This window comes from Octopus bimaculoides, chromosome 3 (genome assembly GCF_046866305.1).
Source record: "Octopus bimaculoides isolate indiv1 chromosome 3, ASM4686630v1, whole genome shotgun sequence".
In the NCBI taxonomy this organism is placed as follows: domain Eukaryota; kingdom Metazoa; phylum Mollusca; class Cephalopoda; order Octopoda; family Octopodidae; genus Octopus; species Octopus bimaculoides.
This window is the reverse complement of record NC_142930.1, coordinates 162,604,600-162,622,656: the sequence shown is the minus strand read 5'-3', so window position 1 is coordinate 162,622,656 and position 18,057 is coordinate 162,604,600. Positions and strand designations below refer to the sequence as shown.

Genomic DNA, 18,057 nt, shown 5'->3' with positions numbered 1-18,057 from the left:
TGTTTCAACCTTGAGGCTGCGGCCATGCTGGAGCACTGAATAATCTTCAATTTATTAAAAACTGTTTTTCAACTTGCTATATTACCTATGTGACACAACTGACTATATTTATACTTAAGGTCCAGGAATGCTCCCTTGAGAGGTCTCTCTCTCTTCCCCTACTTCAGCCATGTTGTTGATATATTATAGTTAGATATACGTTGCTGTTTATTTGTATCACATGTTTTTACTGTATGTTAATGGCATGATGTCAAAATATGTATCAGTGTGAAGGTTAGAACATATATATATATATATATATATATATATATACAAACATATATTTATTAATGAATGACAAAGGAACAGACATCTTGAAATCAACTTCATTAGCTTACAGTTGTTTCTGCTATAAAAAAAAAACTGTGCACTCAAAGCTGAGTGCTTTTGCAATATTCTGCAACTTTCTTAGAGCCATTAAAATAAAGTGCCATGTTTATTTTGGAAAGCATTTAAATGCATGGAATTGGTTACATTTAGAACCATATATATAATTATAAATAAATAATGTGATGCAGTTTGAGGGTGAGAAGCCACGCCCAGAAATATGCAAATTTGCATAAATATTTGTATTTACATATGCACACACCTGTTCTCTTGTCATTTGTTAATTAATATCATGCTTTGTACTCTCCTAATGTTCTACACTAAAGCTTATATATATATATATATATATATATAAGTTCTAACAACTAGTTAATGACATCGTTATGCTGAAGTGAAATCATAAAATACATGCATACATACATACATACATACATACATATATGTGCGCGCGCGCACACACACACACACACACACACACACACACACACACACACACTGTTTCATATATAATGGTGCAGAGGTCAAAATATACACAATGTCTATATATTGGTGGGAGAGCCAAAATATACACCCAATGTATATGTATTGCTGGGAAGACTAAAATATACACTATGTATGTGTATGTATATATACATACACAATGTATATATATATATATATATATATATATATATATATATATATATATATTACTGAGAAAACTAAAAATATACACAATGCATCGTGTATTACTGTAAATGCTAAAATATACACTCTGTATATGATATATACACAATGTATGTATATATATATTGCAGATGAGAATGAAAATATACACACAGTGTCATGTATATCATTGTTAATGCTAGAATATACACTATGTATGTATGTATATATATATATATATATATATATATATATATATATACAAAATGTGTATATACACACACAATGCATATATATTACTGAGAAAGCTAAAAGTATACGCAGTGCATTGTGTATTATTGTAAATGGTAAAATATACACCCAATGTATATATATTGCTGAAAGACTATTACTATACACACTGTGCTGCATGCATTATCAGGTATGTTGAGTTATATACACGCAGTGTAAATGTATTGCTTGGAAGACTAAAAATATACACACTGTGTCTCATATTATTGCTAATGCTAAGATATACACACATGTATTTGTATTAGCATCAAGATTGAAATCTATACACAGTGTTATGTGTATTAAGGATAAAAATATACACATGATGTATATGTATTGATATAAAGACTGACATATATATATATATATATATATATATATAAATATATACACACTGTAATTATGTGAAGGCAAAACTACATACTGTGTAGATTATACATATAATGTCATATGTTTTGTATTGTTAATATATACACACAATGTATGTGTATATATATTTTGGTCGAAAGGCTATAATATTCATGTGGTGTTCGATGTACCATGTGACAGCTATTATATACTCTCTGTCTATTGCTGGGAAGGCTAAAATGTTCATTCAGTGTCAGATATATTGTGCAGAAGCTTAAAAATATACATCCAACGTTTTTGGATATTATATTTACAGAAAGATGATAATAAAAGTGCAGTATACATACATGTGTAACTGGAAAGGCTGAAATATATACGCACAGTACAGTTTTGTGTGTATTGATGTGAAGGATTAAATATACATACTCATACTATCATATATATTGGTATGAGTGGCTATATATATATATATATATATATATGTATATATGTATATATACTCTCTATCATTTTTTATTGGTAGAAGGCTGAACTACATACACACTACATGTACTAGTGGTAAGACAAAGATATATACACAAGATTGTCATATTTATTGGTGTAAAGAATAAAATATGTGTCACAATACTCTGATGTGAAGACATTATATATATATATATACATATATATATTATGTATGTATGCATAGGTTGTCGCTTGCAACATTGAGACTAATGGTAAAAACACTATACAAATATCTCATACACGCAGACAAAATGTTATTAAATATTGATAACAACACTGAAGCACGTACTTAGTATTACTATATACAGTTTGTTGAACCGATAGCTGCTCATATAAGGAATTGTACCCCTCAGTGGTCTGCCCCTTTATTGCTATTTCTGTTTGTTTATAATTATTGTTAAATGCTGCTGACCCTTCCTTCTTGGAGGGCTAAAGAACAACTATCAAGATTTGACTCTTTATTGCCAATCCTTAATCTGTTGTTACTTATGCCAACTTTTGACCTTTAACTGTATGTGCCCTTGACCACTTAGAGGTCATTTGTCCTTATGTCTTATTGTAAATTTTTGCTGGTCAATGTCATTTGATTCTGTATGGGAAATCATCATCTTTATTTCTTGGCACTATGTACCCCTTGTTGGTTCTTTAAATCCTGATATTATGGTAGCTTTGAGTTCTTTAGTACCTATGACAGTCTCCCCTTTTTTTGGCACTATAGTTTACTATGTAATAAGCCTTACTCATCTCTATTTCATTGGCACCATTGAAGAATTTTACTTAATTCGACTTTGGTAAATTTTTCTGAGTCCCAACTTGGTATCATATGATTACCAGTACCGAGACAGCAGGCTGGCAGAATTGTTAGCATATCGGAGAAAATGCTTGCAACATTTTTTACAGCTCATTACATTCTGAATTCAAATTCTGCCGAGGTTGACTTTGCCTTTCATCCTTTCAGGGTTGATAAAATAAATAAGTACCAGTTGTATACTGGTGTCAACATAATTGACTAAACTCCTCCCTTTAAAATTGCTGGCTTTGTGCCTGAATTTCATTCCATTATCTGATAATCAGTACAACTTATAGATCTTTATTATCATGTTAATCTTTACCAATTCTAACACATTGCTACACTTTATTAGAACCATTTGCTTGATCAGATATAGGAATTCAAGTGGTAAATATCGTAATGTGAAAATGGTAAGTTCCCACTGAGCTGAGCATATGTATGTCTTATCTTTTATAGCCATTGTTCTTCATTCACTCATGCTTTACAGAAAAGCATGAACATCACATAACCCTATTTCCCCATCTCTTATAAATGTGATTTTGTTGGCCAATTTAAGAGACTATTGCTAGTTGTTGGCTTCGCAATAACTGAGGAATTCATTCCTTAGTTTAAACATAATACAACAGTTACATTATAAAAGACCAAAGACTATGGAATATCGTGTAGTTTATTGTCACATCCTTATTTTAAACTTTCACCATCATATGATAAATACTGACAGGATGCTTATGCACTGCGCCACCAATTCATCTGAAAATATTCAAAATATTTACATTGGTTGTTCTTATAACTCTGAGATGCTATTTTTGGCATATTGTATATGACAGCTACATATTGTATGATATCTATATGATATCTCTATATTGTATATATATTCTGAATTGAGACCATGTGATCTTGATTATACTGAAGCTGATGAAACCCAATAAGGTAGAAATGCTGATACTTCAATTATTGAGACCACATTCTCTCACTCTCTCTCTCTCTCTCTCTCTCTCGGGGTCCTTAACCCCTATATTCTTTTACAAGGAGACTATATATATATATATATATATATATATATATATATATATATATATATATATATATGTATGTATATATATGTATACACACATTCGTTCATTTGATTGTTTTTACATCCATTTTTTCCATGTTAGCATGGGTTAGATGGATATATATATTATTGAGGCATTGTTTTTACAGCTGGATGCCCTTCCTGTCACTAACCCTTACTGCTTTTCAAGTATGGGATTTCTCTCTCTCTCTCTCTCTACATATATATATATATATATATATATATATATATATATATATATACACACATATATATTCATTTTTTTTTTTTGTCACCTGAAGGATCGCACACAGTGAGAATCTCTAAGCAGTAATGGAGTAAACCATCAGCTTTGAATGAATAAATAAATAAATATATATATATATATATATATATATATATATATTCTTATACATAATTAGCTACTTTGCTTGTCTCAGCTAAAGAAAAAGAATAGAGACTAGATACTACCTTCCCACTTCACATCTGAACAGTTTGTTATTATAAGAAAGGACATCTATTTGTAAAATATCTTGCTCCAACAATTCATATGCAAATATTAAAATCTGATAAATGAATAATAACGATAATAATAATAATAATAATAAAAATATAAAAAAATTAAAACTTGAAAAAAAAAAGCCACAAAAAATGCAAAACAAATCATCTCCTCTCCTCTATGTTAATATGGAAATGTTGATGTAAAAATGATAGAAAAATTAATACTATAAAAATTTTAAAAAATAATAATAATAATAATAATAACAATATTAATAATGATTCCAAAACATTCATTGTAAACTATCAGTTATATTTTTTTTTAATGGCATTAAAGTTTGCCAAAATGTGTTTTGTTTTCTTTTTTAATTTTTTTGCTTTGATTTTTATGTTACTGTTGTATAAATGAAATATTTATTATAGGTGCAAGCGTGGCTGCGTGGTAAGAAGAGTTTTCTTCACAACCACATGGTTCTAGGTTTAGTTCCATTGTGTGGCACCTTGAACAAGTGTTTTCTGCTATAGCCTTAAGCTGACCAAAGCCTTGTGAGTGGATTTGGTAGACAGAGGCTGTAAGAAGCCCATCATGTGTGTGTGTGTGTGTGTGTTTGTGTGTGTGTTTGTCCTCCACCACTACTTGACAACTGGTGTTGGTGTGTTTATGTCCCAACAATTTAGTGGTTTGGCTAAAATGACCAATAGACTAAGTCCCAGGCTTTAAAGAAAATAAAAATATGTGCTGTGATTGATTCATTTGACTAAAGCATTTTCAAAGCAGTGCCCCAGAATGGGCCTAGAATGACTAATGATGAAACTAGTAAAAGATAGAAAAAGATATCACACACATGCATATTATAATACTGTATGTGTGTGACTTCATATTTTTTACATTTTCAGGGACATAGAGTAACCAAATGCAAGGTTAAACATATTTCTAAAGGGAAAGAATGGATGGCAAAAATATTCATGGTTTTTAGGGGGGTTTTTTTCTATGCCAGAAGCAGCCTCCATCCAACCATTTTTGCTGCCTGTGATGCCTAGAAGGATTTTGTAGGAGTAGAGTCCTCGAGCACTTTCTCCATAGGGTCCCATCAGAAGTAGCTGTCACTAAACTTTCCTGTTGAATTCCAAAATGTTAACAACTGAGACTATGAATATCATCTAACCACCATACTCTTGGTCTGCCCCTGGATCTCTTGCCAGTTAGCTCAACTTGAAAAATCTATCTTGTAATCTTTTTCAAAACCAGTCTAACCACATGTCTGTAGAACTGGATGTGTGACTTCTTGACGATCAATATGGCTTATATTATTTGGAAAAATCAGCAGAAAAAGTACAGTGAAATTTCCATAGGGAATGGAAAATCTAACATTTCAGAAGGTTCTTCAGATTGAAGCTGAAAAGAGGGAAATAAAAGAAAGACATGCTCTAACTCCTAGACCACAGGTATGCTGTCTCTTCTCTCTGTCTTTTCTACTACTATGTCACTATTATGACCTCTGCTCCTCAGAATGGCTAGTTTCATATCTCCTCCACACAAGCACTCCAGCCAGAGGCATAGCCAGGTTCTAAAGTTAGTGGGAACAAGAATAAAAAAAAAAGGGTGTAGTGACACATACTAAACAAGTTTTGACTTATTTCTCTTAGATTACACAAAATACTTCATTAGTTATAATATGCAAAATTGTATCCTACATCTTTTAATTTCATGTCTCAGTAACAATGTAATTATGTATGAATATTACAACAACAATAAGTCTGATGTGAAAAAGATAAAACTGGATGGGTTCATCCAGTGTCGAGAGGTTAAGATGTTGGGGGTTTGTTTCTGTTCTTCAGATGTCAGCAATCATCAACACATCACAGGAGATTGAGCAGACAGTTCAAAATTACAGGATTTTGGGTCAAATAAAGTAATGGCTCCAGAAAGTTCTTCCAATGCCATGTGATTAACAAAAACAAAATAGATTCAACTTTTATCACACAAGTGAACTGAAGAATTTTTTTTTAAATTATTGAAAAGGCACCAATTTTGAAAGATATGCTTGAGGGGAGTGGTCACTCCTCTTACTCCCCTCTTAGCTACACCACTCACTCCAGCCCACTTGTCTTACCATCTTTCACCACCCTTGTTGCATCCAACCCATAGAAGATGTAAAAGTATGTTATCTTTTATTTTTCTTTCTGCCATTTTTGATCTGAAAATGGACAATGTCCAAAATGTTGAATACACAACCCTCTCTGCAAATTTCTTTATACTCTTTGTGTGAGTTTTTCCACATTTACTGCCAAGACATTTGTTCCTATCCCTCTTTCATATTTTAATCTTTTATCACCTGCCATAAAACCACCTCCCTCAATACTACTCCACCTCTCAACCTTACCAAAATTTGACATTGGCACTTGTCACAGCCCTGCAGTACAGCAGATCCTGTCAAACCATCCAACCCGAGCCAACAAGAAAATCATGCTATATGATGATGATGATGATGAGTTACATGTTTGGGGTAGACATTTAAAAAAATTTTTTTTTTCTTAACTTTTGTTGTACACATATGGTCAATAATAATAATGATGATAATAATAATAATATTGAAAAGTTCAAACATTTGATCAACTATTCCTGATAAACAGTTAAATATTTAGTCAATATATACTTTCTTGTGGTTAATGAGTACAAACATGATTGTGTAGTTAAGCAGTTCAGTTACGTCTGATGAATCAAGATGTTTGCTTCACCATTACTTGGTTTGGAATATTATTCTACCACATGAAACCTCAAGCAAATGTCATTCATCATAGCCTTGGGTCAACCATAGCCTTGGGTCAACCATAGCCTCATGTGTGAAATGAAATTTGGTAGACAAAAACTGTATGAAAGTTCATTGAAAGGGGCTGTGCCTGTTCTTGAATTGTACACCTAATCTGTCTCCCAATTAATACCATTCCTTGAGCCTTGGATGCCATTAATGGGTAGCACTCTGTTGCCAGTAATGTACTAGGCCTCTAAGAATAACACCCTCTCTTTCTCCCACCAGACTCACTGACCTTGGAAAAAGCCATGGATGTTGCTTTTCCTTCTATTAAACTATTTAAAATATTCACAATGTGGCATGGACCAAACTGAAGCAAATTATTTGATCAACTCACCCTTGTTAGACAAAATATTCAAACATTTGATCAACTGATTCATATATGATAAACTGTTCAAACATTTGGTCAACTAATTTGTGTATGACAGCTGGCTCAAACATTTCGTCAATTGATTAATGTATAATAAACAGCTCAAATATTTGATTAACTAATTCATGTTTGACAAACAGTTCAAAATATTCGATCAATGGATTTGAAAGTTCAAACATCTGCTCAACTGATTTATGTCATACAGACAGTTCAACCATTTGATCAACCAATCCAAGAATTCAAACATTTTATTAAATCATTCCTGTATGGCAGACTGTTCAAATATTTGCTTAACTAGTTCAAGTATGACAAGCAGTTCATTAAACATTTGATTAACTAACCAAAGTAAGACAAACAATTCAAAGATTTGATTAACAAATTCAAGAGTTCAGACATTTGATTAACAAATTCAAGAGTTCAGACATTCGATTGAATAATTCATGTATGATAAACAGTTAAAGCATTTTGCATAAACCAGTTCATGTAAGTCCAAAATGTTGAAATATTTGATCAAATATTCCTGTGAAACAAACAATTTAAGCATTTGATCAACTAATTCCTGTAAGACAAACATTTTGAACATTTGGTTAATTAATTCATTTAAGACAATTTAAACTTTTGATCAACTGATTAAGATGTTTAAACATCTTATCATCTAATTCTTGTAAGATTCCAAACATTTAATTAACTATGATATACAATTCAAATTCATTTAACCATGCTAGTCATTATATTGATTTCAAATTTTGGCACAAGGCCAGCATTCTTAGGTGAGAGGGTTAAGTCAACTACATCGACCCTAGTATTCAACTGGTATTTATTTCACTGACTCTGAAATGATGAAAGATGAAGTCGACCTCAGCAGAATTTTTACTCAGATCATAAATATGAACAAAGGAGTGGCTGTGTGGTAAGTAGCTTAATTACCAACCATGTGGTCCCGGGTTCAGTCCCATTGCGTGGCACCTTCGACAAGTGTCTTCTACTATAGCCTCGGGCCGACTAAAGCTTTGTGAGTGGATTTGGTAGACGGAAAATGAAAGAAGCCTGTTGTATATATGTATATGTATATATATATGTGTGTGTGTTTGTGTGTCTGTGTTTGTCCTCCCACCATTGCTTGACTTAGCCGTTTGGCAAAAAGAGACCGATAGAATAAGTACTAGGCTTACAAAGAATAACTCCTGGGGTCGATTTGCTCGACTAAAGCCGGTGCTCCAGCATGGCCGCAGTCAGATGACTGAAACAAGTAAAAGAGTAAAATGTCAGTAAGGTTCTAGGTTCAGTCCCACTGAAGTGGGCAAGTGTCTTCTATTATAGTCCTGGGCCAACAAAAGTCTTGTGAGTGCATTTGGTAGACAGAAACTGAAAGTAACCCATTGTGTATATATATATATATATATATATATATATATATATATATATATATATATACTAGCAGTAAAACCCATCATTGATCGGTTAATTACTTTTATTGTTTATTGGGAGCCACATTAAAAGTATTATTATATGCATAATTTACTCCTCCTGTATGTGTATATTTTTAGAAGAGAAAACCATGTGATAATTTTAGTAGAAAAAATATCAACATGAACTTGTGTTTGTTTATGATATGACAATAATAAGTGAGTTGTATGTGGTATTATATTTATCTATACATTAATGGCAATTATACAATTGCTCCTAAATTAAGTTGGCCATGTGAAAAGCATGGTTCTTGAAGTTGCAATCCAGCAATTTTTAGTGTTTGGCCCTGGCTTTTATTAATGCTCATGGCAAAAGAAACTCGGATAGGAAACTGTAACCATTTAAATTGGAATGGGACATTAGATGGTATAACTGGTATGCAAGGAATGAAGACGGTTTCACCCAAACCACAACCAGTGAGAGTATTTGCCTCAATGCAGTTCCTCATAAGTTTGTGCACAATTAATCTTGTACCATTGCATAATTTTTGTTGAAGCTTTACTCCTTGATAAACATTGGTGGCATACAGAAGGGTGATTTTCATATATGGACAAGTGACAGTCTTCCTGTTGGCTTCATCAACATCATCACAATCATATTCATCATCATTTGATATCCACTTTTCCATACTTGCATGGGTTGAACAGCTTATTGAGGCAGATTTTCCATGTCTAAATGCCCTTCCTATCACCACACCTGACCAAGCAGGATATTTCTCCTTGGCCAAATGTGTTTTCTCAGAATATTAAAAATTAATGACACTGCTTGTATGACAGTGATACTCATTTACAACTGTCTCGTGATGTTAAGACAAGAAAAAAAACACAAACACACACATACAAGTGTGTGTGTGTGTGTGTGTGTGTGTGTGTAGTTGTGGCAGATACTTGTGTCATACAGTGGCATGCAAAAGCACCCATTACACTCTCGGAGTGGTTGGCATTAGGAAGGGCATCCAGCTGTAGAAACCTTGCCAAATCAGACTGGAGTCTGGTGCAGCCTTCCAGCTGGCCAGCCCTGGTCAAACCGTCCAACCCATGCCAGCATGGACAATGGCCGGCAAATGATGATAATATGTGTGCGTGTGTGTATACAATGGGCTTCTTTCAATTTCTGTCTTCCAATTCCCATTCACAAGGCTTTGGTCAACATGAGATTTTGGTTGAAGACACTTGCCCAAGCTTGGGCCATGTATGCAGATGTACGGTCAGCCTTAATTAATAGGGGCCCTACCTCTATACTGGTTAATGTGTGGGCCTGATAACACAATATGGTTAATGAGATACATATAATCTGGGAGAACCTTAGTGCAGGTGAAACACGACTGACTACCTCAGAAGAGCAGAGACTACTGGTGTAGCAGTTGAAAAATCACATCGAAGAGACATTTTGTCTGGAGGTCAGAGATATATATCGTTACTAATGACTCAGCATAGTGGTTCTGGTGCCAAGATGCTAAAGTGACTCTCTGAAAATATCTAAAATTTACCAAAATACAATCTACAACCTCACCCAAATCGCTGTCATTACAGAACAAAAATATTAGATAACAGTTAAAAGAAAAATAAATATATATAAATTTAATGTTACACACAATAATTCTCATTATATTTATTATCAGATTTTTTTGCTCATTCTAACTGGTTCCAACAAAGAAATCATTACCATATTTTAAAAGATTAATTCAACAGAAAATATATTTTGGAAATTGTAATTTTTTTTCACTTATTTGTTTTAATATCTTTTTAACTTTATTACTACTAATATTATTATTTTTTTTTCCATTTTTTGCAAATAACAGCTAAATTCTTTATGGCATTGAAGGAAGGAAATATTTACATAAGGAACTATTACATCTATTTACTTTTAACAGTTTTACTAACGCTGTATGTATGTATATATATGTATATATGTATATATATATATATATATATATATATATATATATGTATGTATATATGTATGTATATATATGTATATATATATATATATATATATATATATATGTATATATGTATGTATATATATGTATATATATATATATATATATATATATATATATATATATGTATATATGTATGTATATATGTATATATATATATATATATATATGTATATATGTATGTATATATGTATATATATATATATATATATATGTATATATGTATGTATATATGTATATATATATATATATATATGTATGTATATATATATATATATATGTATGTATATATATATATATATATGTATATATGTATGTATATATATATATATATATGTATGTATATATATATATATATATGTATGTATATATATGTATATATGTATATGTATATATGTATGTATATATATGTATATATGTATATGTATATATGTATGTATATATGTATATATATATATATATATGTATGTATATATGTATGTATATATGTATATATATATATATATATATGTATGTATATATATGTATATATGTATATATATATATATATATATGTATATATGTATGTATATATATGTATATATGTATATATATATATATATATATATATATGTATATATGTATGTATATATATATATATATATATGTATATATGTATGTGTGTATATATGTATGTGTATATATATGTATATATGTATGTATATATATGTATATATATATATATATATATATATATATATGTATATATGTATGTATATATATATATATGTATATATACATAAATATACATATATATAAATGCATGTATATATAAATGCATGTATATATATATATATATATATATATATATATATATATAAATGCATGTATATATATATATATATATATATATATATATATATATATGCATATATGTATATATGCATATATGTATATATGCATGTATGTATATATGTCTGTATAGTGGTTTGGATTTTTATTCATTTATATTCATTTTATTCATTTGATCTTTGTGTTGTATAATGATAAATATTCTCAGACAAAACCAGGATTCTTGTATCAGAATTGATGATGGCAGAAGCAAAAAAAAAAAAAAAAAAAAGAAATGAAAGAAAGAAAGAAAGAACAAGTAAAAAAGAAGGTGAATAATGTTGTTTAAAAATATTTCATATCTAAAAAATTTGATAGAAACTTTTTTGTGTTTAATGTTTTGTTGATGCCAAATGCCATTAATATTTTCATAGAACAAGCGTCAAAGAGTAAAAGGTAAGCTTCCAGTCAGGCAAACATGTGAACATGGTTTCTTCCTTGAATAACTTTAGAAAAAGGCATGAACTTCACAACACATTCTCCAGTTCATTGAACTATTCAGGAGCAGGCATGGCTGTGTGGTAAGAAGTTTGTTTCCCAATCACATGGTTCTGAGTTCAGTTCCACTGCATTGCACCTTTGACAAGTGTCTTCTGCTATAGCCTTGGGTCGATCAAAGTCTTGTGAGTGAATTTCATCATCATCATCATCATCGTTTAACGTTCGCTTTCCATGTTAGCATGGGTTGGGCGATTTGACTGAGGATTGGTGAACCAGGTGGCTACACCAGGCTCCAATCTGATTTAGTAGAGTTTCTACAGTTGGATGCCCTTCCTAACGCCAACCACTCCAAGAGTGTAGTGGGTGCTTTTACGTGCCACCGGCACGAGGGCCAATCAGGCGGTACTGGCAACGGCCACGCTCGAAATGGTGTTTTTTACGTGCCACATGCACAGGAGCCAGTCCAGCGGCACTGGCAACGATCTCGCTTGAATGTCTCTACACGTGTCATCGGCACAAGTGCCAGGGCATAGATGCCATCACAATTTGGTAGACATAAACTGAAAGAAGCTAATAGTGTGTGTGTATGTGTGTGTGCTTAAGTCTGAGGTCTGTCCTCCACTACTGCTTAATGACCGGTGCTAGTGTGTTCACATTCTTGTAAGCTTAGCAGTCAGCAAAAGGAGACTGATGGAATAAATACCAGGTTTGAAAATAGCAAAAGTACTGGGGCTGATTCATTCCATTAAATTATTCTTCAAGATGGTGCCTTAGCATGGCCACAGTCAAATGACTGAAATAAGTAAAACATAAAAGATAAATGCGTCATGTTATAGGATCAACAGTACTTGAAAAGACCTGTGAGCATAGATATTCCAGTTATGACCATCTTGTCTTATACTCAAGCTGTTTATTTTACACTAGAATATATTTCTCTTTATGTATAAAGATAGAGACCCTCCCCCCTTTGATCTCTTTATGTATAAGGGCAAAAATCCCCCTTCGGTCATGACTGACCATGAAATTGCACCTAGAAAGTTCCCTTCGGAGGCACAAGTCCAGGCAAGGTTGTTTATGGATGACCAGCAGTCAGTCGCCCATGCATACCAGCCTCTCCTCTCCACATCACCGAGGTTATCCAAGGGAAAGGCAAAGGGGCCGATACAGCTTGGTACCATTTTTACAGACAAGTGAACTGGAGCACTAAGAAATAAAGTGACTTTCTCAAGAAAGCAACACACAGCTCGGTGACTGACGGAGTGTTCCTTTTTTTTTTTTTTTTTGCTACCTGGATGGGAATGGCTAAAAGGGTCCATATTAGTAGAATAGCATAGCAATCAAAAGGGACCCATTGGTAAAAAAAATGGCTGAGAATCATTGTTCTAGCCTATTATTCCTGTTAACTAAGATGGGAGCAGCATCAAAAGTGTCTTTACTCACAGACACCAAGAACTCTTTCTCTGCCACTGGTCTAAGAATATTTCATGAGAAAACCAGATTCCACTTTTGGATGGAGAAGTTTGAGAAAAGGCCATTATGAATTGCATTGACTAACATTTAATCTGATATTAATTATAAATAATTAAATGTAATTAGACCAGGAATTATGTAACTCAAAGTAGTTTGGTTATAGGTTCATATTGTAATTAGCAAATTAATTATTAAAAACACAAATTTTAAAACATACATGCTCACATATATTTAGACTTGAATGTAAGTACTGATACAGTAAAACACAGAGATATTTACACACAGACAGACATGCATACACAAGCACACACACAAGGACACACACACACACACACACATACGTGTATGAAGCACATAGACTTGATCACACACAAATGGACAAGCATAAATATACATGCATTACAGAAAGACATACAGGCACACACAAGCATGCACATATAGATACACATATGCATATAAACACATAAACACATAGTACAAACATACACACACATACTTACAAAGACATAAACACACACAAGCATACACAAACATATACTACACACACATAAACACACTCACACAAATGCATAAACACACAGACACATAAACACATAAACAGACAGATACACAAACATGCACATGCTTATACAAACACACACACATCGAACAGACACACACACAAACACATAAACACACACAGAAACACATAAACACACACACACAAACACATAAACACACACACAAACACACACACACAGATGCATGCATATGCATACAAACGCATAAACACACACACACACACACATATACACATACATGCACACACACACACACACACAAGCACACGCACAAACACATAAACATACATAAACACACACACACAAACACATAAACATGCACGCATGCACACACAAACATACTCACACAAAGACATAAAGACACACACACATAAACACAAAAACGCACACACACACACACACACACAGGCATGAAAATGACACCCACTACACAGTTATACACTTATATACAGACAGACAACACACACATACATACATACATACATACATACAATCACATATACAGAGACATATGCACACACATACAAACACACATGCACTCACACACACACATAAGCATTCACTACTACAACTATGATTTGATATTCATTAATTGTAATCTACTTGTTCTGTGTTAATTATTGCAGAAATAAATTAATGATGTTATAAGCAAAGCTAAAAACCAAATTGAAATTGGAGTTTATGAATTTTAATTAAGTTTATGAATTGTTTTTTGTCCTTGTAGTTGTAGGTGTAGGAGGTGTGGTTTCTGTAAGCATCATCATCATCATCAGCAGTAGTAGTAATAGTAGTAGTACTTGCAACTGTTGAAGTAGTAATGGTGGTGGTGGTGGTGGTGGTGGTAGTAGTAGTAGTAGTAGTTGCAATTGTTGAAGTAGTGGTGGTAGTGGTAGCCGCTGTAGTAGCAGTAGTAGTAATTGCAATTGTTGAAGTAGTAGTGGTGGTGGTGGTGGTAGTAGTAGTAGTTGCAACTGTTGAAGTAGTGGTGGTAGTGGTAGCCGCTGTAGTAGCAGTAGTAGTAATTGCAATTGTTGAAGTAGTAGTGGTGGTGGTGGTGGTAATAGTAGTAGTTGCAATCGTTGAAGTAGTGGTGGTAGTGGTAGCCGCTGTAGTAGCAGTAGTAGTAATTGCAATTGTTGAAGTTGTAGTGGTGGTGGTGGTAGTAGTAGTAGTAGTTGCAATTGTTGAAGTAGTGGTGGTAGTGGTAGCCGCTGTAGTAGCAGTAGTAGTAATTGCAATTGTTGAAGTAGTAGTGGTGGTGGTGGTGGTAATAGTAGTAGTTGCAATTGTTGAAGTAGTGGTGGTAGTGGTAGCCGCTGTAGTAGCAGTAGTAGTTGTTGCAATTGTTGAAGAAGTAGTGGTGGTGGTGGTGGTAACCACTGTAGTAGTAGTGGCAGTTGCAACTGTTGAAGTAGTAGTGGTGGTGTTGGTAGCCACTGTAGTAATACTAGTAGTAGTAGCTGCTGTAGTAGAAGTAGTAGTAGCAGTAGCAGTGGCAGCAACTGCAGTACTTGTAGTAGTAGAGTAGCACCACCAATAGTAGTAGTAGTAGTAGTAGTAGTTGGTGTGGTTGTTGATTTGTTGATGCTATTTTAAATGATGTATCTGTTGAAACTGTTCATATCTCTCTCGTTTACATTGTCTTCATCATCTGACATTATTGAAAAATAATAACTGGATATTTCTACCTCTTTGCGCCTCATCAGATACTTGCTATTGACAAAGCCTAAGGAGACAGAAATACATACTTAGCAATGTTGGTGGATGATTTTTTTTTTCTGATACTGATATATTTCTGTGTTTTTTAACACTGTATGTCCATGAGAAAAGTTATCTTGAGATGAATACCACAGCTTAGCGGGCTTTCAATGATATATCTGTTTTAACTATGATACACAGATGGCTCTCTCTCTCTTTCATATATATATATATATATATTCATTTATTTATTAACCAAAGTGTACAGTACACAAAGACACACACACACATATATACACATATATATATATATATCTTTAGCAAAGCAGGTGCTTCTTAGTACCTCTTCTATTTTTCTTCTCACTAGAGAAAAAATAGAATTTCAGAAATTTTTTTACTACCCTCTGATTTATTATTTTATATTATATATATATTTATCAATTTTGTCCATATAGCTTTTACACTTGCAGCTACTAACACTTGTTCTCATATATAAATGGATCAAAAGAGTTTGAAAGTTTCAAGCGTGCTGCTAATCTTCAGCCATTTTGAATATATATATATATATATATATATATGTTAATTCTCTAAATGAAGTATTAACAGTAACTGCACGATAAAGTGTAGTATATTGCCACTTAAGTGTGGCTGACCCCTAGGGGTGGATGTTACTGTTGCTTTTAGCCCCAGGAGGACATCTCCTCCAGCTGGCTTATCGACACACGACTGTGTCCTGTTTGCCAAGGGAGTTATCCCTCTCACCTCGACCAGCAGCACGAACGTATCCGGATTTCAGGGTTATTTCCCTTCGTCGGCGTTCGACAGCTGATGACCTTGGTGAGAGAGACAAAACCTGGCAGACCTTATATCTTCTTTTCCAGTGACATTCTTCACTGATATTGAAAAGGTGAAAACAAGCAATGTTAATTCTCTAAATGAAGTATTAACAGTAACTGCACGATAAAGTGTAGTATATTGCCACTTAAGTGTGGCTGACCCCTAGGGGTGGATGTTACTGTTGCTTTTAGCCCCAGGAGGACATCTCCTCCAGCTGGCTTATCGACACACGACTGTGTCCTGTTTGCCAAGGGAGTTATCCCTCTCACCTCGACCAGCAGCACGAACGTATCCGGATTTCAGGGTTATTTCCCTTCGTCGGTGTTCGACAGCTGATGACCTTGGTGAGAGAGACAAAACCTGGCAAACCTTATATCTTCTTTTCCAGTGACATTCTTCACTGATATTGAAAAGGTGAAAACAAGCAATGTTAATTCTCTAAATGAAGTATTAACAGTAACTGCACGATAAAGTGTAGTATATTGCCACTTAAGTGTGGCTGACCCCTAGGGGTGGATGTTACTGTTGCTTTTAGCCCCAGGAGGACATCTCCTCCAGCTGGCTTATCGACACACGACTGTGTCCTGTGTCCTGTCGGCATGGTCACATGCTTCCGGTCAATAATCCTTTCCTTCCTTGGCTTTCGCCAAGTAACACACGCTACCACTTTGTCTCTCGGTTCCGTGCCTCATCGCGTTCATACACACATAATTTTTCTCGTCTGGCCGTAAAGCCTTCTGTTTGTTTTCCTGTCTTGTTTTTCGTCCGCCACTACATTCCTCCATGGTTAGATTTAATTTGCGTATACAGATTTAATCTGCGATCCATGGGACGAGCCATTTTTAACGTTGCGTCCTGCCCGAAGCTCGTCGAAACGCCGGTGTTAAAACGCGGGTAGCTGATGAAGTAGAATGTTCTCTATGTGGCTCGTGTGTTCTCGTCTACATTTGTTTGCAATGTCCTGTACCCAGATATGCACCTATACATACAGGTGGATGTCGGTATGCACATACCTGTACGTATATATGCATATACTCATTTACTTTTGTTTTTACATGATTGAACGCAGCGTCTCACAAAAATTGTAAGTAGTTCGTAAACTTATCCTCCGACG

At 33.6% G+C, this 18,057-nt stretch overlaps 1 protein-coding gene across 2 annotated transcripts in view; it reads left to right on the top strand.

Annotated features, from left to right (window-relative positions):
* LOC106883996 (phospholipid phosphatase-related protein type 1) overlaps positions 1-18,057 on the top strand; it is a 212,906-nt gene that overhangs the window by 179,538 nt on the left and 15,311 nt on the right. The window lies entirely within an intron of this gene.